This window comes from Misgurnus anguillicaudatus, chromosome 15 (genome assembly GCF_027580225.2).
Source record: "Misgurnus anguillicaudatus chromosome 15, ASM2758022v2, whole genome shotgun sequence".
In the NCBI taxonomy this organism is placed as follows: domain Eukaryota; kingdom Metazoa; phylum Chordata; class Actinopteri; order Cypriniformes; family Cobitidae; genus Misgurnus; species Misgurnus anguillicaudatus.
The window spans coordinates 28030998-28058826 of record NC_073351.2 but is presented as its reverse complement, the minus strand read 5'-3'; the positions used below and the strand labels follow the sequence as shown (position 1 = coordinate 28058826).

The 27829-nt window shown below is 31.6% G+C and overlaps 1 protein-coding gene and 1 long non-coding RNA gene across 3 annotated transcripts in view; one reads left to right on the top strand and one right to left on the bottom strand.

Moving 5' to 3' along the window:
• The window catches only part of LOC129419172 (UPF0606 protein KIAA1549), a 101685-nt gene that overhangs the window by 34476 nt on the left and 39380 nt on the right, over positions 1-27829 (bottom strand). The window lies entirely within an intron of this gene.
• Positions 7279-10623, top strand: LOC129431754 (uncharacterized). Its single transcript, XR_012357739.1, has 7 exons — positions 7279-7400; positions 8105-8173; positions 8478-8630; positions 9111-9190; positions 9453-9666; positions 9764-9894; positions 10005-10623. It is a non-coding gene; the product is annotated as an uncharacterized lncRNA (long non-coding RNA).

The following is a 27829-nucleotide window of genomic DNA, read 5'->3' as shown; positions in this document are numbered from 1 at the left end:
TATATATATAAAAACCTAAAAACCTTTCCGTTATAGGTTAACTCATTCTGTCACTTGATGCTTGTTTAGGGTCACCCTGACTATAACTGTACTCATTTATAAGTCATTTAACTGTATATTATTTTCCATAAAAACCTTTCCTTTATAGGTTAACTCATTCTGTCAATTGATGCTTGTTTAGGGTCACCCTGACTATAACTGTACTCAATTAAAAGTCATTTAACTGTATATTATTTATGATTTTCCATAAAAAAACTTTCCTTTACAGGTTAACTCATTCTGTCACTTGATGCTTGTTTAGGGTCACCCTGTTTATAACTGTACCCATTTATAAGTCATTTAACTGTATATTATTTATGATTTTCCATAAAAACCTTTCCTTTATAGGTTAACTCATTCTGTCACTTGATGCTTGTTTAGGGTCACCCTGACTATAACTGTACCCATTTATAAGTCATTTAACTGTATATTATTTATGATTTTCTATAAAAACCTTTCCTTTATAGGTTAACTCATTCTGTCACTTGATGCTTGTTTAGGGTCACCCTGACTATAACTGTACCCATTTATAAGTCATTTAACTGTATATTATTTATGATTTTCTATAAAAACCTTTCCTTTACAGGTTAACTCATTCTGTCAATTGATGCTTGTTTAGGGTCACCCTGACTATAACTGTACCCATTTATAAGTCATTTAACTGTATATTATTTATGATTTTCTATAAAAACCTTTCCTTTATAGGTTAACTCATTCTGTCACTTGATGCTTGTTTAGGGTCACCCTGACTATAACTGTACCCATTTATAAGTCATTTAACTGTATATTATTTATGATTTTCTATAAAAACCTTTCCTTTACAGGTTAACTCATTCTGTCAATTGATGCTTGTTTAGGGTCACCCTGACTATAACTGTACCCATTTATAAGTCATTTAACTGTATATTATTTATGATTTTCCATAAAAACCTTTCCTTTATAGGTTAACTCATTCTGTCACTTGATGCTTGTTTAGGGTCACCCTGACTATAACTGTACCCATTTATAAGTCATTTAACTGTATATTATTTATGATTTTCTATAAAAACCTTTCCTTTACAGGTTAACTCATTCTGTCAATTGATGCTTGTTTAGGGTCACCCTGACTATAACTGTACCCATTTATAAGTCATTTAACTGTATATTATTTATGATTTTCCATAAAAACCTTTCCTTTATAGGTTAACTCATTCTGTCACTTGATGCTTGTTTAGGGTCACCCTGACTATAACTGTACTCATTTATAAGTCATTTAACTGTATATTATTTATGATTTTCTATAAAAACCTTTCCTTTACAGGTTAACTCATTCTGTCACTTGATGCTTGTTTAGGGTCACCCTGACTATAACTGTACTCATTTATAAGTCATTTAACTGTATATTATTTTCCATAAAAACCTTTCCTTTATAGGTTAACTCATTCTGTCAATTGATGCTTGTTTAGGGTCACCCTGACTATAACTGTACTCATTTATAAGTCATTTAACTGTATATTATTTATGATTTTCTATAAAAACCTTTCCTTTATAGGTTAACTCATTCTGTCACTTGATGCTTGTTTAGGGTCACCCTGACTATAACTGTACTCATTTATAAGTCATTTAACTGTATATTATTTATGATTTTCCATAAAAAACTTTCCTTTACAGGTTAACTCATTCTGTCACTTGATGCTTGTTTAGGGTCACCCTGACTATAACTGTACTCATTTATAAGTCATTTAACTGTATATTTTTTATGATTTTCCATAAAAAACTTTCCTTTATAGGTTAACTCATTCTGTCACTTGATGTTTGTTTGGGGTCACTCTGACTATAACTGTACTCATTTATAAGTCATTTAACTGTATATTTTTTATGATTTTCCATAAAAAACTTTCCTTTATAGGTTAACTCATTCTGTCACTTGATGTTTGTTTAGGGTCACCCTGACTATAACTGTACTCATTTATAAGTCATTTAACTGTATATTATTTTCCATAAAAACCTTTCCTTTATAGGTTAACTCATTCTGTCAATTGATGCTTGTTTAGGGTCACCCTGACTATAACTGTACTCATTTATAAGTCATTTAACTGTATATTATTTATGATTTTCCATAAAAAACTTTCCTTTACAGGTTAACTCATTCTGTCGCTTGATGCTTGTTTGGGGTCACCCTGACTGTAGCTGTACTCATTTGTAGGTCATTTGGCTGTGTATTGTTTGTGATTTTCCATGGGAGCCTTTCCTTTGTAGGTTGACTCAGTCTGTCGCTTGATGTTTGTTTGGGGTCACTCTGACTATAACTGTACTCATTTATAAGTCATTTAACTGTATATTTTTTATGATTTTCCATAAAAAACTTTCCTTTACAGGTTAACTCATTCTGTCACTTGATGCTTGTTTAGGGTCACCCTGACTATAACTGTACTCATTTATATGTCATTTAACTGTATATTATTTTCCATAAAAACCTTTCCTTTATGGGTTGGCTCGTTCTGTCACTTGATGTTTGTTTGGGGTCACTCTGACTATAACTGTACTCATTTATAAGTCATTTAACTGTATATTATTTATGATTTTCTATAAAAACCTTTCCTTTACAGGTTAACTCATTCTGTCACTTGATGCTTGTTTAGGGTCACCCTGACTATAACTGTACTCATTTATAAGTCATTTAACTGTATATTATTTTCCATAAAAACCTTTCCTTTATAGGTTAACTCATTCTGTCAATTGATGCTTGTTTAGGGTCACCCTGACTATAACTGTACTCAATTAAAAGTCATTTAACTGTATATTATTTATGATTTTCTATAAAAACCTTTCCTTTATAGGTTAACTCATTCTGTCACTTGATGCTTGTTTAGGGTCACCCTGACTATAACTGTACTCATTTATAAGTCATTTAACTGTATATTATTTATGATTTTCCATAAAAAACTTTCCTTTACAGGTTAACTCATTCTGTCACTTGATGCTTGTTTAGGGTCACCCTGACTATAACTGTACTCATTTATATGTCATTTAACTGTATATTATTTTCCATAAAAACCTTTCCTTTATAGGTTAACTCATTCTGTCAATTGATGCTTGTTTAGGGTCACCCTGACTATAACTGTACTCAATTAAAAGTCATTTAACTGTATATTATTTATGATTTTCTATAAAAACCTTTCCTTTATAGGTTAACTCATTCTGTCAATTGATGCTTGTTTAGGGTCACCCTGACTATAACTGTACTCATTTAAAAGTCATTTAACTGTATATTATTTATGATTTTCCATAAAAAACTTTCCTTTACAGGTTAACTCATTCTGTCACTTGATGCTTGTTTAGGGTCACCCTGACTATAACTGTACCCATTTATAAGTCATTTAACTGTATATTATTTATGATTTTCCATAAAAAACTTTCCTTTATAGGTTAACTCATTCTGTCAAATGATGCTTGTTTAGGGTCACTCTGACTATAACTGTACTCATTTATAAGTCATTTAACTGTATATTTTTTATGATTTTCCATAAAAAACTTTCCTTTACAGGTTAACTCATTCTGTCACTTGATGCTTGTTTAGGGTCACCCTGACTATAACTGTACTCATTTATATGTCATTTAACTGTATATTATTTTCCATAAAAACCTTTCCTTTATAGGTTAACTCATTCTGTCACTTGATGTTTGTTTGGGGTCACTCTGACTATAACTGTACTCATTTATAAGTCATTTAACTGTATATTATTTATGATTTTCTATAAAAACCTTTCCTTTACAGGTTAACTCATTCTGTCACTTGATGCTTGTTTAGGGTCACCCTGACTATAACTGTACTCATTTATAAGTCATTTAACTGTATATTATTTTCCATAAAAACCTTTCCTTTATAGGTTAACTCATTCTGTCAATTGATGCTTGTTTAGGGTCACCCTGACTATAACTGTACTCAATTAAAAGTCATTTAACTGTATATTATTTATGATTTTCTATAAAAACCTTTCCTTTATAGGTTAACTCATTCTGTCACTTGATGCTTGTTTAGGGTCACCCTGACTATAACTGTACTCATTTATAAGTCATTTAACTGTATATTATTTATGATTTTCCATAAAAAACTTTCCTTTACAGGTTAACTCATTCTGTCACTTGATGCTTGTTTAGGGTCACCCTGACTATAACTGTACTCATTTATATGTCATTTAACTGTATATTATTTTCCATAAAAACCTTTCCTTTATAGGTTAACTCATTCTGTCAATTGATGCTTGTTTAGGGTCACCCTGACTATAACTGTACTCAATTAAAAGTCATTTAACTGTATATTATTTATGATTTTCTATAAAAACCTTTCCTTTATAGGTTAACTCATTCTGTCAATTGATGCTTGTTTAGGGTCACCCTGACTATAACTGTACTCAATTAAAAGTCATTTAACTGTATATTATTTATGATTTTCCATAAAAAACTTTCCTTTACAGGTTAACTCATTCTGTCACTTGATGCTTGTTTAGGGTCACCCTGACTATAACTGTACCCATTTATAAGTCATTTAACTGTATATTATTTATGATTTTCCATAAAAAACTTTCCTTTATAGGTTAACTCATTCTGTCAAATGATGCTTGTTTAGGGTCACCCTGACTATAACTGTACTCATTTATAAGTCATTTAACTGTATATTATTTATGATTTTCTATAAAAACCTTTCCTTTATAGGTTAACTTCTTACACTCTGAGGCTATTTTGGGGATTTTCGCCTGGATTTGGCCTACCAAATTTCAAAAGCTTCCCATACCCACATGCAGAGGGGTACATATAAAAGTTTGGTATCATTTTACAGGAAACCCTTTGAAATTTCATAAAACACTGTTGAAAGTGCAAAACATGGTTGTATGTCTTGTCAGTCCTCTAATAAACACAAAAATAAATAGGCGCTTTTTGATGTTTTTTTTTCTAAAGTTTTTATTTGAAAGTGTATAACTCTGGCCCTGAATGGTAACGAAACCTGCAAACAGTTTTGTTTGATTCCAGCAATTGCCAGCTTACAGAGGAAAAATGATTTTTTTCTCTATCATAACAAATGCAAAAGTTATTTTACTCCAACTGATGGGAGGAATAATACGCTTTTTGTATTTATTTTACGCCTAAAAATATTTGAAGTGCTCCCATAACCACATACAGTGGAATAAATGCAATATCTTTATATCATTTTGCAGAAAACCCTTTGAAGTTACATAAAAAGCTGCTGTTTGTGACAAATATTGTTATTTAGGGTGTTTTTCATATGATGAAACACCAAATTTTATTTTTTTATGTTGTAAATACTGCCTTTGATAGTGTATAACTCTGGTTCTGTGTGCTCTAGCAGACTGCAGACAGTTCTGGTTGTTACCAGCAGCATACTGTAAACTCCCAAAAAAAGAATGAACTCTTTAGCATTTCGCATTCAAAAGTTATTCTCATTTTACTGAAGTGTGCGAAAATACATATTTCATATAAATATTAATTTTTTGTTTGGCACATACACTCTAAAAAAAAAAGGTTCCTTGAGGTTCTATATAGAACCGTGGGGTTCTATACTTGGCCAGTAGAACCTTTTACCAAAAAACGGGTTCCATATAGAACCCTTGGAAGGCAAAGAACCATTTTTATTAAAATGGTTCTATAATTCACGTTTTGTGACTGAAGTGTAAACTAAAGATTACACAATAATTGCAGACCTACACAACTCATTTAGAAACCTACACAACTCATTCACAAACCTTTTTGTGTCAATAGGTTGTGGTCAAATAAAGAGAGAGTCAACAAATAGGCTACTAATATTAAGTGTACACTGTAAAAAATCCAACTAATGAAATGTTGGACGGGCAAAAATATATAAGTTAAACCAATTTTTTTGTTTGAGCTAGTTGAGAAGATCTGTGTTTAAAATATTAAATGAATGGTTATTTTCAAATCCAGTCAAAATTCAGAATGGCTAGTGTTGACTGAACTAATTAAGACAAATCAGGTAAGTATGTATGACAGCTATGTTTCCTGACAACAAAATGCTCATAATATTACTGTTATTTGGTCACAAAATGTAATTGTAAGAGTTGTTCAGGCGTGAATGTATGTACTTAAAGTTTAAATATGCCGTCGGTTAATAAAGATAGCGTCTATTTAAAAATGTGCTCGGACACTTTCGGACGTAGATGAGCTCCATATGAGCTCCAGAAAATCACAGACACTTAAGCGCTCACACCCCGCCCAGCGCAGCCTCGCCTCGGCAAGCGCATCAGAAATCGACTGCTGGCTCTGGTTTCTCTGTGGCGTTTAAACGTGATTTAATTCATTTTAATTTCTCATACTTAACACTGAAAGGGTTATGTTTTACATCCTATTTTCGGATTGCACTTAATTGATATTGCTGTTGAGTGATGTTTCATATCTTTTACATTTGTTATAACCGGACTGCATGTGAATTTGAACTTCAGAGCTGAGGAAGCGTGTGGAGAAATAGTCCCAATATCATAACAATCTTAAATAAAACTTCTAAATATGCCCGTGTGTGTACCCGTGTGCGCGCGCGCGTGCGCGCGACCCGCCCACGCGCGCGTGTGTATGTACAGTATGTGCGTGAGTTTTTAATTTAAAATGTCTTAACTTAACTCGGAAGGATCTGAATGACAGGTCATTTCATCTGAGATCATTCCGCATGTAACAGCCGGAATCACTCACTGTTTCCCACAACGACACAAGTCATCAGCCGTTTCCTCAAGTTCACGTCAGGTAAGTGTTTGTAAATAAATGTTAATTTTAGACTATATTAATTGGCAAAGACGAAAATATACTCGACGTTTTTGTAAACATATAAGTTATATAAAGGTGTGTTATGTTATGTGACCGACTTAAAGTGTGTGTTACGTTATGTGTCCGAGTTAAAGTGGAGCTATTTTAGTTAAGATAATACCGGACAGGGTTTAGGACTCCGTCTTAATTATAATTGGGACATTTTTACAAACAAACCTTATAAAATACAATACTAGTGTGCCTTTTGAGACAAAACAATAGCACTCATATGTTAACAGGTGTCAGTATTTTTAGTCAGTGATAAGTCCTGTCCGAGAAAACCGCCCAATAGTGTTTAATTCAATTACGTGTGATGTCTGAGGGAAACTTGGCAATTTTAGGGTATAAAATCTTTCACCGTCAAGCTTTATTATATTAAACATGTTATTTATGTATGTGTGTGTGTTTATATTCCTCTGTTTATTAAACCAAAGGGGTGGCAGACCAGACCACCACCATACGCGAAGATGAGCCTCGAGGCTTGACAGTTATTTTTTCAAACTGAGGAGTTCGGACTCCGGACCGTCATTTCTGCTTGTTTGTACCCTGAGGTAAGTAAACTTTCTACATTTTTGAAACGATATTACTGAAATATTTAGTATAATTAGTTAATATTTATTTTGTTAGAGTAGGTCTTGTGCTAAATAGTGATACTAGAAGCTACATTTATAATATTTACCTCAGTTAAAAAATACTGCTGGTAACGTTAAAGCACTGACGGGCTTCGTCAACCGTCAGTTATAAAAGCTCTGTTAAATACATTTTGTTCCTGGTTTTAATGAATTACGTTACAGTCCTGCTTTATTTCTTTGTCATTTTCAATTAAATTGCCAAGCACAATAAGACAGCTGTGTTGTAAGGAGACGAAATTCGAGACAGGGGTGTTATTTCAATGAAGCGGAAGGGAAATTATATGTAAATGTTTGTCGCAGTTTTACACATATTCCGTGAGTATTTTTCGCTTGTTCACGAGTGTTTTATCAGGGTTGGAGCTAAACCTTGAAGGAAAGTGGAAACTGCTGGCCACAGTTAAGAACTTTCTGCTGGTCTGTATTATAAATGCACGATTGCAGTGCAGCGTTTGTATCCGCAAGTCGAGATATGCATGTTTTCTGTGATGCACACAATTAATTAATGTGATGGTAGCTGTTAAGACACTTACATTTAACATTCAAATGTTTTAAAAACCAAACGTGTTCAGGTTTTTATGTGTATTTGGTTTGTGAAGTGTAATTTTTTTCCCTCTCCCTCACAGATAACCATGGTTAATAAATGGTCAGACACGTCACTGGCTTTAAAATATAAACCCCATTGATGCAAAAAGGTAAGGTGCTTAAAAGGACCTTGTAAGACTTCGTCACTAATGTTCATTAAAGAGAAAATAAAAAGAACTCTGTGTTTTGTAGCTTTAATGATAATTCTTACTGTATGTATTTCATTTAGAATTTAGCATTAAAGACTGTAAAGTGTTTGAGGATTTAATTTAAATTCTGTATATTTCACACTATTTTTTTTATTGAACATTGTGTTTTGAAAAATATCACTAGTCAATTGCAACCTCAAGTTAATGTAGACTTTAAGCAACTTGTTTGTCTGAAAGTGGATATATAAAGATTTTGTGTTTTAAGATGCTGCATGGAATGACAATGTGGTTTGGAACAGACTTGGTGAAGAACATGGAAACATCTCTTAATAAAATGGCCCCAAACATCATCAGGAGTGCAAAAGAAGGAAGTAAAAACATCTCTACGCCAATCTCACTGGAGAGGAAACAACAGAAGGTGCTTGTTCTTTGTCCAGTGTAAAGTAGCCTTATTTGCATAGTCAATGTAAAGGTTCTAGCACCTATAAATTGTATAAGTGAAAATATGAAAATAATGTTAGTATAAACTTTTTCCTTGCCATTGAGGAGTAAACTTGTTAATTAAGAGATGCTGGCTGAGAAAGAGTTAAAGTTTACCCACAAATTAAAATTGTCTTCACTTTCTTCAGCAGAACACAACAGAAGAAATTTTGAAAAAGTATGGTAATCGAACAACAATGGTGCCCATTGACCTGCATTGGTTTTGTGTCCATTAAATTGCTAGCAGAGTTGTTCGGTTACAGACATTCTTCAAAATCTTTTTGTGTTAGTGTTCTGCTGAAGAAAGAAAGCTGTGAATGTTTGAAATAACTAGTGAGTGAATGAGTTTTCTTTTTTGAGTAAAATGTCCCTGTAATTGATATCTGTACCTAATGTACAATAATTTGTATCTTTGTAGGTCTGGTGAGGAATGCTGCACTTATGTTATTGCAAGCATTATTTCAAGAAAATCCCAGCTTCCTTGACTGTGTAAATAGTGTAGGTATAGTCTTCTGTAATTTAGTTAGCATTTGAGGCACTTTATTTAAAGTAACATTCAATGCAAATATAAAACTATTACTCTGTTTACCCTTAAATAGCATACAGCTCTACATAAATTATTATGAGTCTTGTTGGTTCGTGAGTGTCGCTTGCCTAGTTGTCATACTTTATTTGTGTTATTATGGGATAATTTAAGTCTATTTGATGGCTTCTGTTAATTGGTAAAAAGCACTTAAAAGGTGAAATGTTTGTTTTACAGGAACCCAAAGGTCCCACACCAACCATAGTGTTCAACGGCTCTCCTGATCTTTTCAAATCTGAATGTATCAACTTTATAATGGACAATGTGAACTTAATATGTGGAAGACATTGACATCACAGGTCGGAGAAGCGGACCGCCCCTGTCGCGGATCACGCTCCTAGTTCCACCTCGAGGAGGTCCCAAAGCACCCCAATGACCAGACAAACCAGAGGTAAGTAAAATATAGAAATAGAAACTTTATTTAAATTATTTAAAACTAAAGTGGGGAATGGGAAAGGGAATCTAAAAATCTCGCGTCTCGCCCTCAGGGGGAGTATTACGGGGCCAGGGACGTTGGAGGGGTTTCCACGTGACTCCAGCTGGAACACCGCTACAGAGCGTATCTGGGTGGGTTGGGCAGCCCCTGATGGCATCCACAAAGGTCCAAGACCCTCCAAAGGTGAGTACGGACGACAAGGACACAGCACAACACTTCAAGAAAGCTTTGTGTATTTCCGTTTCAAGAGGTTCTTACTTGACTGTTGAACAGTGTTTCTTCTCTCTCCAAAGCTCCTAGCCGTAGCAGAACTACGTATTTCAGCACCCGAAGGACTAACAACCCAGCCGGCATCTGCAGCGTATATCCAACGCGATCAAACTTCACTCTGACAAGTAACTTCCTATACACAACCACGCCGTCCTTTCGCCCGGACCAGCCCCGCACTCTTTCCGCCCGCTACCTAGCGGTCGCCGGATCAGCAGAGCCTGCGGACTCTTCGGAGGCTGGTCTTCGTTGTGCTGCCCAAGGCGGAAGTTGACTCGCCCGAAAATCGACCCTTCCAGTAACTTCTACCTTCTCTCTTTATATCCTCCTCCCAGGCGTGGCTCGCCCAACCATCGCTCGCCACGTCACTCACACAGCTGTGCCTTGTTTCAGCGAGTGCGGGGATTCCCGGGGAACCCTGAAGTGCCGGTGTCTGTACAAACCGGTCCGGGCGGAACCTCTTCACTCTCCTTTTGGTTCCGCCCCGCATAGTCACTCCGTGACAACTGTTTGCGTTTTTTTTTCTCCTCAATGTTCAATACCCTTTTGCCATTAAGCACACAGTGACTTTAATTTATAAAATATATGCTTAAGTTTTAATACCTGTACAAAACAAATGTACAATCAACTTGTGTAAATTGTCATTCTATTTAATAGATTGTTCATGAATTGTCTTTGAATGCATTGTGATTTCGGTAACACTTTACAATGAAGTTCATTAGTTAACATTAGTTAATGTATTAACTAACTTGAACAAACCATAAGCAATACATTTGTTACAGTATTTATTCATCTTTGTTAATGTTAGTTAATAAAAATTTAAGCTTTAATTGCTTGTTCATGTTGGTTCAGAGTGCATTAACTAATGTTAACAAGATTTTAATAAAGTAATTGTTGAAATTAACATTAACAAAGATTAATAAAGGCTGTATAAGTGCAGTTCATTATTAGTTCATGTTAACTAATGTAGCTAACTAATGTTAACTAATGAACCTTATTGTAAAGTGTCACCGTGATTTCTTTTCATCATTTCAGACACATGTAAAAGTTACTAAAAATTAATACTGCATATACTGTACAGTATCTATACGTAAGGGAAATAAACACAATTTTTAATGTATAGTGTAATTAAGAGTTTAGCTGTTTAATACAGAGATGCAATTTATTTATATATATTATTTATATATAAACGTATGTATGTTTATTAAAAAGTGAAAATGCTTAATGGAAATAATTAAATAACTAAATGGTTGAATGTAATGAGACATTTTAAATGTAAACTAAAGTTTTGCTGTCTAATACAGAATAAAGAGATATGATTTTAAGTAATTTTTATAGATTTATATTTCTGTATAATACAATTAATAAATAGTAAACTTTTATAATTTTCTAGATCGGTTATAATTTCTTATCAATAATAAATTACTCATAATAATAAAGAACCTTTAATGGTTCTAAATAGAACCATCTAACTTTGATTCAAAGAACCATTTGGGGTTCTTTTTAATGAACCCATTAAAGTGGTTCTATATTGAACCATTTAGGGGTTCCATATATGAAGCGGGTGATGGAACCATTTCTGGTTCGATATAGAACCATTTTTTTTAAGAGTGTATAATAAATAGCAAGGGGTTAATCATGTACACAACCAAAGAAAATGCTGTGAATGGACTCATTTTTTAGAGTAGGACCTAAGAGAAAAGATGGTGTATCATTTGTAGCTATCTGTGCTATCTGAGGCAGTTCACCCTCAAGTTTCACATATGTTTACAAAAGTCAATTTTTTACCTCATTATTCATTCGACCATTGTTAGATAGGTGATGAAAATAGGACAAAAATAACGCTGCAGCCTTATTCCTGAGAGTGAGAGCTTTCATTTGATATAAGGCTTGCCCATATTTGTCATACTTGAAAAATATGAAATATGTGAATATTAAATTATATTAAAAAATATGGGGGGTGTGATAGTGTAAATTAATTGTAAATAACTTTCTTACAGTAAAAGATATGTCAAAGTGATGCATATCTGCAGAAAGTAGAGAGTCTAAGCTTTCAAACAGTATCTCATATGTGGCACTGGGTCCATGACAGACCATTACAAATTAAAGGAATGTTTTATATTTAGTCAAAATAAGATAATTCTGGACCCGGTACAGGGTCCCAGAGTTAAAGAAGTTAACTCATTCTGTCAAATGATGCTTGTTTAGGGTCACCCTGAATATAACTGTACTCATTTATAAGTCATTCAACTGTACATTACCCATGATTTTCCACAAAAACCTTTCCTTTATAGGTTAACTCATTCTGTCAATTGATGCTTGTTTAGGGTCACCCTGACTATAACTGTACTCATTTATAAGTCATTTAACTGTATATTATTTATGATTTTCCATAAAAACCTTTCCTTTATAGGTTAACTCATTCTGTCAATTGATGCTTGTTTAGGGTCACCCTGACTATAACTGTACTCATTTATAAGTCATTTAACTGTATATTATTTTCCATAAAAACCTTTCCTTTATAGGTTAACTCATTCTGTCAATTGATGCTTGTTTAGGGTCACCCTGACTATAACTGTACTCAATTAAAAGTCATTTAACTGTATATTATTTATGATTTTCTATAAAAACCTTTCCTTTATAGGTTAACTCATTCTGTCAATTGATGCTTGTTTAGGGTCACCCTGTTTATAACTGTACCCATTTATAATTCATTTAACTGTATATTATTTATTATTTTCCATAAAAACCTTTCCTCCATAGGTCAACTCATTCTGTCACTTGATGCTTGTTTAGGGTCACCCTGACTATAACTGTACTCATTTATAAGTCATTTAACTGTATATTATTTATGATTTTCCATAAAAACCTTTCCTTTATAGGTTAACTCATTCTGTCAATTGATGCTTGTTTAGGGTCACCCTGTTTATAACTGTACCCATTTATAATTCATTTAACTGTATATTATTTATTATTTTCCATAAAAACCTTTCCTTTATAGGTTAACTCATTCTGTCACTTGATGCTTGTTTAGGGTCACCCTGACTATAACTGTACCCATTTATAATTCATTTAACTGTATATTATTTATGATTTTCCATAAAAACCTTTCCTTTATAGGTTAACTCATTCTGTCACTTGATGCTTGTTTAGGGTCACCCTGACTATAACTGTACTCATTTATAAGTCATTTAACTGTATATTATTTATGATTTTCCATAAAAACCTTTCCTTTATAGGTTAACTCATTCTGTCAAATGATGCTTGTTTAGGGTCACCCTGACTATAACTGTACTCATTTATAAGTCATTTAACTGTATATTATTTATGATTTTCCATAAAAACCTTTCCTTTATAGGTTAACTCATTCTGTCAAATGATGCTTGTTTAGGGTCACCCTGACTATAACTGTACCCATTTATAAGTCATTTAACTGTATATTATTTATGATTTTCCATAAAAACCTTTCCTTTATAGGTTAACTCATTCTGTCAAATGATGCTTGTTTAGGGTCACCCTGACTATAACTGTACTCATTTATAAGTCATTTAACTGTATATTATTTTCCATAAAAACCTTTCCTTTATAGGTTAACTCATTCTGTCAATTGATGCTTGTTTAGGGTCACCCTGACTATAACTGTACTCATTTATAAGTCATTTAACTGTATATTATTTATGATTTTCTATAAAAACCTTTCCTTTATAGGTTAACTCATTCTGTCACTTGATGCTTGTTTAGGGTCACCCTGACTATAACTGTACTCATTTATAAGTCATTTAACTGTATATTATTTATGATTTTCCATAAAAAACTTTCCTTTACAGGTTAACTCATTCTGTCACTTGATGCTTGTTTAGGGTCACCCTGACTATAACTGTACTCATTTATAAGTCATTTAACTGTATATTTTTTATGATTTTCCATAAAAAACTTTCCTTTATAGGTTAACTCATTCTGTCACTTGATGTTTGTTTGGGGTCACTCTGACTATAACTGTACTCATTTATAAGTCATTTAACTGTATATTTTTTATGATTTTCCATAAAAAACTTTCCTTTATAGGTTAACTCATTCTGTCACTTGATGCTTGTTTAGGGTCACCCTGACTATAACTGTACTCATTTATAAGTCATTTAACTGTATATTATTTTCCATAAAAACCTTTCCTTTATAGGTTAACTCATTCTGTCAATTGATGCTTGTTTAGGGTCACCCTGACTATAACTGTACTCATTTATAAGTCATTTAACTGTATATTATTTATGATTTTCCATAAAAAACTTTCCTTTACAGGTTAACTCATTCTGTCACTTGATGTTTGTTTAGGGTCACCCTGACTATAACTGTACTCATTTATAAGTCATTTAACTGTATATTATTTATGATTTTCCATAAAAACCTTTCCGTTATAGGTTAACTCATTCTGTCACTTGATGTTTGTTTAGGGTCACCCTGACTATAACTGTACTCATTTATAAGTCATTTAACTGTATTTTATTTTCCATAAAAACCTTTCCTTTATAGGTTAACTCATTCTGTCAATTGATGCTTGTTTAGGGTCACCCTGACTATAACTGTACTCATTTATAAGTCATTTAACTGTATTTTATTTATGATTTTCCATAAAAACCTTTCCGTTATAGGTTAACTCATTCTGTCACTTGATGTTTGTTTAGGGTCACCCTGACTATAACTGTACTCATTTATAAGTCATTTAACTGTATATTATTTTCCATAAAAACCTTTCCTTTATAGGTTAACTCATTCTGTCACTTGATGTTTGTTTAGGGTCACCCTGACTATAACTGTACTCATTTATAAGTCATTTAACTGTATATTATTTTCCATAAAAACCTTTCCTTTATAGGTTAACTCATTCTGTCAATTGATGCTTGTTTAGGGTCACCCTGACTATAACTGTACTCATTTATAAGTCATTTAACTGTATATTATTTATGATTTTCCATAAAAAACTTTCCTTTACAGGTTAACTCATTCTGTCACTTGATGCTTGTTTAGGGTCACCCTGACTATAACTGTACTCATTTATAAGTCATTTAACTGTATATTATTTATGATTTTCCATAAAAAACTTTCCTTTACAGGTTAACTCATTCTGTCACTTGATGCTTGTTTAGGGTCACCCTGACTATAACTGTACTCATTTATATGTCATTTAACTGTATATTATTTTCCATAAAAACCTTTCCTTTATAGGTTAACTCATTCTGTCACTTGATGTTTGTTTGGGGTCACTCTGACTATAACTGTACTCATTTATAAGTCATTTAACTGTATATTATTTATGATTTTCTATAAAAACCTTTCCTTTACAGGTTAACTCATTCTGTCACTTGATGCTTGTTTAGGGTCACCCTGACTATAACTGTACTCATTTATAAGTCATTTAACTGTATATTATTTTCCATAAAAACCTTTCCTTTATAGGTTAACTCATTCTGTCAATTGATGCTTGTTTAGGGTCACCCTGACTATAACTGTACTCAATTAAAAGTCATTTAACTGTATATTATTTATGATTTTCTATAAAAACCTTTCCTTTATAGGTTAACTCATTCTGTCACTTGATGCTTGTTTAGGGTCACCCTGACTATAACTGTACTCATTTATAAGTCATTTAACTGTATATTATTTATGATTTTCCATAAAAAACTTTCCTTTACAGGTTAACTCATTCTGTCACTTGATGCTTGTTTAGGGTCACCCTGACTATAACTGTACTCATTTATATGTCATTTAACTGTATATTATTTTCCATAAAAACCTTTCCTTTATAGGTTAACTCATTCTGTCAATTGATGCTTGTTTAGGGTCACCCTGACTATAACTGTACTCAATTAAAAGTCATTTAACTGTATATTATTTATGATTTTCTATAAAAACCTTTCCTTTATAGGTTAACTCATTCTGTCAATTGATGCTTGTTTAGGGTCACCCTGACTATAACTGTACCCATTTATAAGTCATTTAACTGTATATTATTTATGATTTTCTATAAAAACCTTTCCTTTATAGGTTAACTCATTCTGTCACTTGATGCTTGTTTAGGGTCACCCTGACTATAACTGTACCCATTTATAAGTCATTTAACTGTATATTATTTATGATTTTCTATAAAAACCTTTCCTTTACAGGTTAACTCATTCTGTCAATTGATGCTTGTTTAGGGTCACCCTGACTATAACTGTACCCATTTATAAGTCATTTAACTGTATATTATTTATGATTTTCTATAAAAACCTTTCCTTTATAGGTTAACTCATTCTGTCACTTGATGCTTGTTTAGGGTCACCCTGACTATAACTGTACCCATTTATAAGTCATTTAACTGTATATTATTTATGATTTTCTATAAAAACCTTTCCTTTATAGGTTAACTCATTCTGTCACTTGATGCTTGTTTAGGGTCACCCTGACTATAACTGTACCCATTTATAAGTCATTTAACTGTATATTATTTATGATTTTCTATAAAAACCTTTCCTTTACAGGTTAACTCATTCTGTCAATTGATGCTTGTTTAGGGTCACCCTGACTATAACTGTACCCATTTATAAGTCATTTAACTGTATATTATTTATGATTTTCTATAAAAACCTTTCCTTTATAGGTTAACTCATTCTGTCACTTGATGCTTGTTTAGGGTCACCCTGACTATAACTGTACCCATTTATAAGTCATTTAACTGTATATTATTTATGATTTTCTATAAAAACCTTTCCTTTACAGGTTAACTCATTCTGTCAATTGATGCTTGTTTAGGGTCACCCTGACTATAACTGTACCCATTTATAAGTCATTTAACTGTATATTATTTATGATTTTCCATAAAAACCTTTCCTTTATAGGTTAACTCATTCTGTCACTTGATGCTTGTTTAGGGTCACCCTGACTATAACTGTACCCATTTATAAGTCATTTAACTGTATATTATTTATGATTTTCTATAAAAACCTTTCCTTTACAGGTTAACTCATTCTGTCAATTGATGCTTGTTTAGGGTCACCCTGACTATAACTGTACCCATTTATAAGTCATTTAACTGTATATTATTTATGATTTTCCATAAAAACCTTTCCTTTGTAGGTTGACTCATTCTGTCGCTTGATGCTTGTTTGGGGTCGCCCTGACTGTGACTGTGCTCATTTGTGGGTCATTTGGCTGTATATTATTTGTGATTTTCTATAAAAACCTTTCCTTTACAGGTTAACTCATTCTGTCACTTGATGCTTGTTTAGGGTCACCCTGACTATAACTGTACTCATTTATAAGTCATTTAACTGTATATTATTTTCCATAAAAACCTTTCCTTTATAGGTTAACTCATTCTGTCAATTGATGCTTGTTTAGGGTCACCCTGACTATAACTGTACTCATTTATAAGTCATTTAACTGTATATTATTTATGATTTTCTATAAAAACCTTTCCTTTATAGGTTAACTCATTCTGTCACTTGATGCTTGTTTGGGGTCGCCCTGACTGTGACTGTGCTCATTTGTAGGTCATTTGGCTGTATATTGTTTGTGATTTTCTGTAAAAACCTTTCCTTTACAGGTTAACTCATTCTGTCACTTGATGCTTGTTTAGGGTCACCCTGACTATAACTGTACTCATTTATAAGTCATTTAACTGTATATTTTTTATGATTTTCCATAAAAAACTTTCCTTTATAGGTTAACTCATTCTGTCACTTGATGTTTGTTTGGGGTCACTCTGACTATAACTGTACTCATTTATAAGTCATTTAACTGTATATTTTTTATGATTTTCCATAAAAAACTTTCCTTTATAGGTTAACTCATTCTGTCACTTGATGTTTGTTTAGGGTCACCCTGACTATAACTGTACTCATTTATAAGTCATTTAACTGTATATTATTTTCCATAAAAACCTTTCCTTTATAGGTTAACTCATTCTGTCAATTGATGCTTGTTTAGGGTCACCCTGACTATAACTGTACTCATTTATAAGTCATTTAACTGTATATTATTTATGATTTTCCATAAAAAACTTTCCTTTACAGGTTAACTCATTCTGTCACTTGATGCTTGTTTAGGGTCACCCTGACTATAACTGTACTCATTTATAAGTCATTTAACTGTATATTATTTATGATTTTCCATAAAAACCTTTCCTTTATAGGTTAACTCATTCTGTCACTTGATGTTTGTTTGGGGTCACTCTGACTATAACTGTACTCATTTATAAGTCATTTAACTGTATATTTTTTATGATTTTCCATAAAAAACTTTCCTTTACAGGTTAACTCATTCTGTCACTTGATGCTTGTTTAGGGTCACCCTGACTATAACTGTACTCATTTATATGTCATTTAACTGTATATTATTTTCCATAAAAACCTTTCCTTTATAGGTTAACTCATTCTGTCACTTGATGTTTGTTTGGGGTCACTCTGACTATAACTGTACTCATTTATAAGTCATTTAACTGTATATTATTTTCCATAAAAACCTTTCCTTTATAGGTTAACTCATTCTGTCAATTGATGCTTGTTTAGGGTCACCCTGACTATAACTGTACTCAATTAAAAGTCATTTAACTGTATATTATTTTCCATAAAAACCTTTCCTTTATAGGTTAACTCATTCTGTCAATTGATGCTTGTTTAGGGTCACCCTGACTATAACTGTACTCAATTAAAAGTCATTTAACTGTATATTATTTATGATTTTCTATAAAAACCTTTCCTTTATAGGTTAACTCATTCTGTCACTTGATGCTTGTTTAGGGTCACCCTGACTATAACTGTACTCATTTATAAGTCATTTAACTGTATATTATTTATGATTTTCCATAAAAAACTTTCCTTTACAGGTTAACTCATTCTGTCACTTGATGCTTGTTTAGGGTCACCCTGACTATAACTGTACTCATTTATATGTCATTTAACTGTATATTATTTTCCATAAAAACCTTTCCTTTATAGGTTAACTCATTCTGTCAATTGATGCTTGTTTAGGGTCACCCTGACTATAACTGTACTCAATTAAAAGTCATTTAACTGTATATTATTTATGATTTTCTATAAAAACCTTTCCTTTATAGGTTAACTCATTCTGTCAATTGATGCTTGTTTAGGGTCACCCTGACTATAACTGTACTCATTTAAAAGTCATTTAACTGTATATTATTTATGATTTTCCATAAAAAACTTTCCTTTACAGGTTAACTCATTCTGTCACTTGATGCTTGTTTAGGGTCACCCTGACTATAACTGTACCCATTTATAAGTCATTTAACTGTATATTATTTATGATTTTCCATAAAAAACTTTCCTTTATAGGTTAACTCATTCTGTCAAATGATGCTTGTTTAGGGTCACTCTGACTATAACTGTACTCATTTATAAGTCATTTAACTGTATATTTTTTATGATTTTCCATAAAAAACTTTCCTTTACAGGTTAACTCATTCTGTCACTTGATGCTTGTTTAGGGTCACCCTGACTATAACTGTACTCATTTATATGTCATTTAACTGTATATTATTTTCCATAAAAACCTTTCCTTTATAGGTTAACTCATTCTGTCACTTGATGTTTGTTTGGGGTCACTCTGACTATAACTGTACTCATTTATAAGTCATTTAACTGTATATTATTTATGATTTTCTATAAAAACCTTTCCTTTACAGGTTAACTCATTCTGTCACTTGATGCTTGTTTAGGGTCACCCTGACTATAACTGTACTCATTTATAAGTCATTTAACTGTATATTATTTTCCATAAAAACCTTTCCTTTATAGGTTAACTCATTCTGTCAATTGATGCTTGTTTAGGGTCACCCTGACTATAACTGTACTCAATTAAAAGTCATTTAACTGTATATTATTTATGATTTTCTATAAAAACCTTTCCTTTATAGGTTAACTCATTCTGTCACTTGATGCTTGTTTAGGGTCACCCTGACTATAACTGTACTCATTTATAAGTCATTTAACTGTATATTATTTATGATTTTCCATAAAAAACTTTCCTTTACAGGTTAACTCATTCTGTCACTTGATGCTTGTTTAGGGTCACCCTGACTATAACTGTACTCATTTATATGTCATTTAACTGTATATTATTTTCCATAAAAACCTTTCCTTTATAGGTTAACTCATTCTGTCAATTGATGCTTGTTTAGGGTCACCCTGACTATAACTGTACTCAATTAAAAGTCATTTAACTGTATATTATTTATGATTTTCTATAAAAACCTTTCCTTTATAGGTTAACTCATTCTGTCAATTGATGCTTGTTTAGGGTCACCCTGACTATAACTGTACTCAATTAAAAGTCATTTAACTGTATATTATTTATGATTTTCCATAAAAAACTTTCCTTTACAGGTTAACTCATTCTGTCACTTGATGCTTGTTTAGGGTCACCCTGACTATAACTGTACCCATTTATAAGTCATTTAACTGTATATTATTTATGATTTTCCATAAAAAACTTTCCTTTATAGGTTAACTCATTCTGTCAAATGATGCTTGTTTAGGGTCACCCTGACTATAACTGTACTCATTTATAAGTCATTTAACTGTATATTATTTATGATTTTCTATAAAAACCTTTCCTTTATAGGTTAACTCATTCTGTCAAATGATGCTTGTTTAGGGTCACCCTGACTATAACTGTACTCATTTATAAGTCATTTAACTGTATATTATTTATGATTTTCCATAAAAACCTTTCCTTTATAGGTTAACTCATTCTGTCAATTGATGCTTGTTTAGGGTCACCCTGACTATAACTGTACTCATTTATAAGTCATTTAACTGTATATTATTTATGATTTTCCATAAAAACCTTTCCTTTATAGGTTAACTCATTCTGTCAATTGATGCTTGTTTAGGGTCACCCTGACTATAACTGTACCCATTTATAAGTCATTTAACTGTATATTATTTATGATTTTCCATAAAAACCTTTCCTTTATAGGTTAACTCATTCTGTCAATTGATGCTTGTTTAGGGTCACCCTGACTATAACTGTACTCATTTATAAGTCATTTAACTGTATATTATTTTCCATAAAAACCTTTCCTTTATAGGTTAACTCATTCTGTCAATTGATGCTTGTTTAGGGTCACCCTGACTATAACTGTACTCAATTAAAAGTCATTTAACTGTATATTATTTATGATTTTCTATAAAAACCTTTCCTTTATAGGTTAACTCATTCTGTCAATTGATGCTTGTTTAGGGTCACCCTGTTTATAACTGTACCCATTTATAATTCATTTAACTGTATATTATTTATTATTTTCCATAAAAACCTTTCCTTTATAGGTTAACTCATTCTGTCACTTGATGCTTGTTTAGGGTCACCCTGACTATAACTGTACTCATTTATAAGTCATTTAACTGTATATTATTTATGATTTTCCATAAAAACCTTTCCTTTATAGGTTAACTCATTCTGTCACTTGATGTTTGTTTAGGGTCACCCTGTTTATAACTGTACCCATTTATAATTCATTTAACTGTATATTATTTATTATTTTCCATAAAAACCTTTCCTTTATAGGTTAACTCATTCTGTCACTTGATGCTTGTTTAGGGTCACCCTGACTATAACTGTACCCATTTATAATTCATTTAACTGTATATTATTTATGATTTTCCATAAAAACCTTTCCTTTATAGGTTAACTCATTCTGTCACTTGATGCTTGTTTAGGGTCACCCTGACTATAACTGTACTCATTTATAAGTCATTTAACTGTATATTATTTATGATTTTCCATAAAAACCTTTCCTTTATAGGTTAACTCATTCTGTCAAATGATGCTTGTTTAGGGTCACCCTGACTATAACTGTACTCATTTATAAGTCATTTAACTGTATATTATTTATGATTTTCCATAAAAACCTTTCCTTTATAGGTTAACTCATTCTGTCAAATGATGCTTGTTTAGGGTCACCCTGACTATAACTGTACCCATTTATAAGTCATTTAACTGTATATTATTTATGATTTTCCATAAAAACCTTTCCTTTATAGGTTAACTCATTCTGTCAAATGATGCTTGTTTAGGGTCACCCTGACTATAACTGTACTCATTTATAAGTCATTTAACTGTATATTATTTATGATTTTCCATAAAAACCTTTCCTTTATAGGTTAACTCATTCTGTCAAATGATGCTTGTTTAGGGTCACCCTGACTATAACTGTACCCATTTATAAGTCATTTAACTGTATATTATTTATGATTTTCCATAAAAACCTTTCCTTTATAGGTTAACTCATTCTGTCAAATGATGCTTGTTTAGGGTCACCCTGACTATAACTGTACCCATTTATAAGTCATTTAACTGTATATTATTTATGATTTTCCATAAAAACCTTTCCTTTATAGGTTAACTCATTCTGTCAATTGATGCTTGTTTAGGGTCACCCTGACTATAACTGTACCCATTTATAAGTCATTTAACTGTATATTATTTATGATTTTCCATAAAAACCTTTCCTTTATAGGTTAACTCATTCTGTCAAATGATGCTTGTTTAGGGTCACCCTGACTATAACTGTACTCATTTATAAGTCATTTAACTGTATATTATTTATGATTTTCCATAAAAACCTTTCCTTTATAGGTTAACTCATTCTGTCAAATGGTGCTTGTTTAGGGTCACCCTGACTATAACTGTACTCATTTATAAGTCATTTAACTGTATATTATTTATGATTTTCCGTGGAAACCTTTCCTTTGTGGGTTGACTCATTCTGTCGATTGGTGTTTGTTTGGGGTCACCCTGTTTGTGACTGTGCCCATTTGTGGGTCATTTGACTGTATATTATTTGTTATTTTCCATAAAAACCTTTCCTTTATAGGTTAACTCATTCTGTCACTTGATGCTTGTTTAGGGTCACCCTGACTATAACTGTACTCATTTGTGGGTCATTTGACTGTATATTATTTGTTATTTTCCATAAAAACCTTTCCTTTACAGGTTAACTCATTCTGTCACTTGATGCTTGTTTAGGGTCACCCTGACTATAACTGTACTCATTTATAAGTCATTTAACTGTATATTATTTATGATTTTCTATAAAAACCTTTCCTTTATAGGTTAACTCATTCTGTCACTTGATGCTTGTTTAGGGTCACCCTGACTATAACTGTACTCATTTATAAGTCATTTAACTGTATATTATTTATGATTTTCTATAAAAACCTTTCCTTTATAGGTTAACTCATTCTGTCACTTGATGCTTGTTTAGGGTCGCCCTAACTATAACTGTACCCATTTATAAGTCATTTAACTGTATATTATTTATGATTTTCTATAAAAACCTTTCCTTTATAGGTTAACTCATTCTGTCAATTGATGCTTGTTTAGGGTCACCCTGACTATAACTGTACCCATTTATAAGTCATTTAACTGTATATTATTTTCCATAAAAACCTTTCCTTTATAGGTTAACTCATTCTGTCACTTGATGTTTGTTTAGGGTCACCCTGACTATAACTGTACCCATTTATAAGTCATTTAACTGTATATTATTTATGATTTTCCATAAAAACCTTTCCTTTATAGGTTAACTCATTCTGTCACTTGATGCTTGTTTAGGGTCACCCTGACTATAACTGTACCCATTTATAAGTCATTTAACTGTATATTATTTATGATTTTCTATAAAAACCTTTCCTTTATAGGTTAACTCATTCTGTCACTTGATGCTTGTTTAGGGTCACCCTGACTATAACTGTACCCATTTATAAGTCATTTAACTGTATATTATTTATGATTTTCTATAAAAACCTTTCCTTTATAGGTTAACTCATTCTGTCACTTGATGCTTGTTTAGGGTCACCCTGACTATAACTGTACTCATTTATAAGTCATTTAACTGTATATTATTTATGATTTTCTATAAAAACTTTTCCTTTATAGGTTAACTCATTCTGTCACTTGATGCTTGTTTAGGGTCACCCTGACTATAACTGTACCCATTTATAAGTCATTTAACTGTATATTATTTATGATTTTCTATAAAAACCTTTCCTTTATAGGTTAACTCATTCTGTCACTTGATGCTTGTTTAGGGTCACCCTGACTATAACTGTACCCATTTATAAGTCATTTAACTGTATATTATTTATGATTTTCCATAAAAACCTTTCCTTTATAGGTTAACTCATTCTGTCACTTGATGTTTGTTTAGGGTCACCCTGACTATAACTGTACCCATTTATAAGTCATTTAACTGTATATTATTTATGATTTTCCATAAAAACCTTTCCTTTATAAGTTAACTCATTCTGTCACTTGATGTTTGTTTAGGGTCACCCTGACTATCAAATCATTTTACTGTATTTCTTTGAAGAATAATAAAGGTAAAGTCAAAAAAGTTCTTTCTTAAACTGTATTATTTATTAGAACTCAAATAATTTGCATGTGTCACATTTGGACAAACATTTCTTGATTTCATTTTTGATAGAACATAAATAGAGATCTGTATTTTTCTCTTTATACTTTACACACTTTATTTTTAAATTAAATAAACAAAAACAATAGAACAATAAATGTAAAATCAATTATATAAAATAAACTTTTAAAAATAAATAAAAGTTTAAAATACACCAGTGATTTTTTTTAAATGTACAAAGTTCTTAATATTCTTTAAAAAAAAAAAAACCGTTCTGCTTATTGCACTCTTTTAGGGTTCGATCCAATGTGATGTTTCTTAAAATTTGATTTAAGAAATGCAACCTTCTTTAGTTGCCATCAGTGGCATGTGACACAAACAAACATCAAGTGACAGAATCAGTTAACCTATAACGGAAAGGTTTTTATGGAAAATCATAAATAATATACAGTAAAATGACTTATAAATGGGTACAGTTATAGTCAGGGTGACCCTAAACAAACATCAAGTGACAGAATGAGTTAACCTATAAAGGAAAGATTTTTATGGAAAATAATACACAGTTAAATGACTTATAAATGGGTACAGTTATAGTCAGGGTGACCCTAAACAAGCATCAAGTGACAGAATGAGTTAACCTATAAAGGAAAGGTTTTTATGGAAAATAATATACAGTTAAATGACTTATAAATGAGTACAGTTATAGTCAGGGTGACCTTAAACAAGCATCAAGTGACAGAATGAGTTAACCTATAAAGGAAAGGTTTTTATGGAAAATAATATACAGTTAAATGACTTATAAATGAGTACAGTTATAGTCAGGGTGACCCTAAACAAGCATCAAGTGACAGAATGAGTTAACCTATGAAGGAAAGGTTTTTATAGAAAATCATAAATAATATACAGTTAAATGACTTATAAATGGGTACAGTTATAGTCACGGTGACCCTAAACAAGCATCAAGTGACAGAATGAGTTAACCTATAAAAGAACGTTTTTTATGGAAAATAATATACAGTTAAATGACTTATAAATGGGTACAGTTATAGTCAGGGTAACCCTAAACAAACATCAAGTGACAGAATGAGTTAACCTATAAAGGAAAGGTTTTTATGGAAAATCATAAATAATATACAGTTAAATGACTTATAATTGAGTACAGTTATAGTCACGGTGACCCTAAACAAGCATCAAGTGACAGAATGAGTTAACCTATGAAGGAAAGGTTTTTATAGAAAATCATAAATAATATACAGTTAAATGACTTATAAATGGGTACAGTTATAGTCACGGTGACCCTAAACAAGCATCAAGTGACAGAATGAGTTAACCTATAAAAGAACGTTTTTTATGGAAAATAATATACAGTTAAATGACTTATAAATGGGTACAGTTATAGTCAGGGTAACCCTAAACAAACATCAAGTGACAGAATGAGTTAACCTATAAAGGAAAGGTTTTTATGGAAAATCATAAATAATATACAGTTAAATGACTTATAAATGGGTACAGTTATAAACAGGGTGACCCTAAACAAGCATCAATTGACAGAATGAGTTAACCTGTAAAGGAAAGGTTTTTATGGAAAATAATAAATAATATACAGTTAAATGACTTATAAATGGGTACAGTTATAGTCAGGGTGACCCTAAACAAGCATCAATTGACAGAATGAGTTAACCTATAAAGGAAAGGTTTTTATAGAAAATCATAAATAATATACAGTTAAATGACTTATAAATGGGTACAGTTATAGTCAGGGTGACCCTAAACAAGCATCAAGTGACAGAATGAGTTAACCTATAAAGGAAAGGTTTTTATGGAAAATAATAAATAATATACAGTTAAATGACTTATAAATGGGTACAGTTATAGTCAGGGTGACCCTAAACAAGCATCAAGTGACAGAATGAGTTAACCTATAAAGGAAAGGTTTTTATGGAAAATAATAAATAATATACAGTTAAATGACTTATAAATGGGTACAGTTATAGTCAGGGCGACCCTAAACAAGCATCAAGTGACAGAATGAGTTAACCTATAAAGGAAAGGTTTTTATAGAAAATCATAAATAATATACAGTTAAATGACTTATAAATGAGTACAGTTATAGTCAGGGTGACCCTAAACAAGCATCAATTGACAGAATGAGTTAACCTATAAAGGAAAGGTTTTTATAGAAAATCATAAATAATATACAGTTAAATGACTTATAAATGAGTACAGTTATAGTCAGGGTGACCCTAAACAAGCATCAATTGACAGAATGAGTTAACCTATAAAGGAAAGGTTTTTATGGAAAATAATATACAGTTAAATGACTTATAAATGAGTACAGTTATAGTCAGGGTGACCCTAAACAAGCATCAATTGACAGAATGAGTTAACCTATAAAGGAAAGGTTTTTATGGAAAATAATATACAGTTAAATGACTTATAAATGGGTACAGTTATAAACAGGGTGACCCTAAACAAGCATCAATTGACAGAATGAGTTAACCTATAAAGGAAAGGTTTTTATGGAAAATCATAAATAATATACAGTTAAATGACTTATAAATGAGTACAGTTATAGTCAGGGTGACCCTAAACAAGCATCAATTGATAGAATGAGTTAACCTATAAAGGAAAGGTTTTTATAGAAAATCATAAATAATATACAGTTAAATGACTTATAAATGGGTACAGTTATAGTCAGGGTGACCCTAAACAAGCATCAATTGACAGAATGAGTTAACCTGTAAAGGAAAGGTTTTTATGGAAAATAATATACAGTTAAATGACTTATAAATGAGTACAGTTATAGTCAGGGTGACCCTAAACAAGCATCAAGTGACAGAATGAGTTAACCTATAAAGGAAAGGTTTTTATGGAAAATAATAAATAATATACAGTTAAATGACTTATAAATGGGTACAGTTATAAACAGGGTGACCCTAAACAAGCATCATTTGACAGAATGAGTTAACCTATAAAGGAAAGGTTTTTATGGAAAATCATAAATAATATACAGTTAAATGACTTATAAATGGGTACAGTTATAGTCAGGGTGACCCTAAACAAGCATCAATTGACAGAATGAGTTAACCTATAAAGGAAAGGTTTTTATAGAAAATCATAAATAATATACAGTTAAATGACTTATAAATGAGTACAGTTATAGTCAGGGTGACCCTAAACAAGCATCAATTGACAGAATGAGTTAACCTATAAAGGAAAGGTTTTTATAGAAAATCATAAATAATATACAGTTAAATGACTTATAAATGGGTACAGTTATAGTCAGGGTGACCCTAAACAAGCATCAATTGACAGAATGAGTTAACCTATAAAGGAAAGGTTTTTATGGAAAATCATAAATAATATACAGTTAAATGACTTATAAATGAGTACAGTTATAGTCAGGGTGACCCTAAACAAGCATCAAGTGACAGAATGAGT